The sequence below is a fragment of the Capsicum annuum genome, chromosome 6 (genome assembly GCF_002878395.1).
Source record: "Capsicum annuum cultivar UCD-10X-F1 chromosome 6, UCD10Xv1.1, whole genome shotgun sequence".
Classification (NCBI taxonomy): Eukaryota; Viridiplantae; Streptophyta; class Magnoliopsida; order Solanales; family Solanaceae; genus Capsicum; species Capsicum annuum.
The window spans coordinates 192628366-192631341 of record NC_061116.1 but is presented as its reverse complement, the minus strand read 5'-3'; positions in this window follow the sequence as shown (position 1 = coordinate 192631341).

The following is a 2976-nucleotide window of genomic DNA, read 5'->3' as shown; positions in this document are numbered from 1 at the left end:
TTCATGTTACTCTTCTGAAGCTGATTTCATAAATGATTTATCTGTTGCAACAAGTGAATTATATGTTGCAACAGACTATACATCTGTTGCAACTGATAAAACACTTGTTGGGATAAATGTTAAAGTACTTAAAAACCTTTGAAGCTGATTCCAACAGATGAGTGATATATTATGAAAGATGACTTACCTGTTGCAATAGATGGCGCATCTGTTGGACTCTAATTCAGGTTTTGTTGCAATAGATAACTAACCTATTACGATAAATGACTTACCTATTACAACAAATAACACGTCTATTGGAATCGAGTTTAGATTTTCTTACAATAGATAACTTATCTTTTGCGACAGATGACTTACCTATTGCAACAGACGATGCGTTTGTTGGAATAGAGTTCAGGTTCTATTGTAATAGATAACTAACTTGTTGTGATAGATGAATTACGTGTTGCAACAGATGAAAAATTTGTTAGAATCGAGGTTGTAACAAATAACTAACCTATTGTGGATAGATGACGTACCTATTGCAACAAACGACGCGTCTGTTAGAATCAAGTTCAGGCTCTCTTGCAACAAGTTACTAATCAGTTACAACAGATAACTAGTCTTTTGCAACAGATGGGCCATATGTTGCAACAGATGACCCATCTGTTCGATTTATGTTACCGCACTATAGAACCATAAATATGAATCCAACATGTGAGTCTTTCGTTGCAATAGATGGCTCATCTGTCACAACAGATGAGTGATCTATTTAAACAGATGGCTATTATGTTGCATTCATGTTTGCATGCTATCTATTATTGAAAAAACAGCATAATAACAGTTATCCAGATGAAAAATTCAACTAAAAATCATAATTTGACTTACCAAAGTCTCCTATGAAGTAATGCCAAAGTGGAAAGTGATGTACGAAAAGTCAGATAACAGCAGTAGTGATAACAACTACAACAACAACAATGGTCAACAAGAAGAAGATGAAGATAATAATGAAGTAGAAGATGATGATAATGAAGAAAAAGATAATGATAATGAAGCAGAAGATGATGAATAAAGCAGCAACAACAATGAACAACAAAAATCTCTAGAGAGAGAAAATAACAATGAATGAGAAGAGAGAGAAGCATACATAATAAAAGCATAAATTTAAAAACTTGTGGGCTATTCTCAAACTTTTCAAATTTTCTTAATCCAAAATAAAGTAATTGTCACTTACACTCAAATATTAAAACTTGAGTCACCTATACCTCATTTTGAGACTCTTTTGTCACTTTTAGCTAAATGCCCCATAATATACCCTCTGTCCAATTGATGTAGTATTGTTTGATATGACTAAAAGGAAAAACGTAAGAATTTTGAAATGCATGATCTAAAATAAATCTTAGATATTTGTATGACATAAATTATTTAATCAAGGATAAAATAAGGATTTAAAGTTATATTCTTTCTCTTTATATGAAAATAACATTCTTTCTGAATGGACAAAAAAAAATACATTTCTTTAAAAAATGATCATTTTGGCTCTGGGTTTATATTTATTATGGGTTTATTTTATTAGATCTCTGCAGATTATAGTACGATTTCTCACCGTTGATGTGTGGATTATGCGGAGTTGCTATGCATCAGATATTTGGGATGAGCTCCTGACATTCGAAGTTGTTCCCGCTCTCCCTCATGTGTTTTGTTGATGTGGTATTTGCCTAGGATGTGACAATGATGTTCTTTTTACGCTGGAAACATCTGAGTCAACGAAAAGCAAATGATGACATGATTATTGGATTTTCAGTATTGAGAAATCTGAATATGGGCTATTTATGATTGGAAGTAACATTGAAGAGGTGATAAGGTAGTTTTTTTTGGATCTGACTCCTCTCCATTTCTCTTCTCTCCAATTTTCCCAAGTTCTTACTTGGATTGAAAACACATGCCATAGTTTAAAATTAATGATTAGGATTTAATTAGTTAATCAAAGTTCTAACTATAGTTATCTACTTCTATATATTTTGTTATATTTGTTGCTTAAATATTTTTAAGAATTCATTAAATCTTTCTTAAATATATGTTATATTAAATTATTTTCTCTCTGTCCTTGAATAATTTTATATTTGTTGCTTAAATATTTTTAACAATCCATTATATCTTTCTTAAATATATTAAATTATTTTCTTTCTATCCTTGAATAATTTTCTGCTAGGTTTTTACTTTTTTTTTTTTTGGCTAATGTTTGTCATTTTTCTTAAGTAATGTTTTTCAAATAAAAAAATAAAGATTGTGGCTTGAATTTTTTCTAATTTTATTTTTTTATGTGCCAAATAAATTCATTATACGTGTGCCAAGTGAAATATAAAGATTTTTCCAAATAAATCCATTATATTTTCTTTATATATATATTTTTTGGCTAACGTTTGCCATTTTTTCCATGTAATGTTTTTCAAATAAAAAAAAATAAAGATTGTGCTTGAAGTTTTTCTAATTTTATTTTCTTTATGTGCCAAATAAATCCATTATACATATGCCAAATCAAATATAAAGATTGTGCCAAATATATCTATTATATTTTTCTTTATGTGGCTCTTTTGAATTCTCAACTAGAAAAATTAAAATTTTAACTATACTGTGAATTTAAAAAAAAAACAAAAAAATTAGGAAAAGTTTTTAATATATATTTTGTGGCAGTAAAGATTTTTTTTTTTTTAAAATATTGAGTAAAGATATAATGGATATTTAAGGAACAAATATAACAAAATCTATGAAAGTAGATAACTATGGTTAGAACTTTGATTAACTAATTAAATTTCAACCATCAATTTTAAACTATGGTATGTGTCTTCAATCCAAGCAAGAACTTGGGAAAATTAGAGAGAAGAGAAATGGAGAGGAGCCGGATCCGTTTTGTTTCAAGCTTATGCTCCAGCATTGTTAAATTTAATAAATAATATAGGACGATAGAATTTATTAATAAATACTTGCTAAAATTTA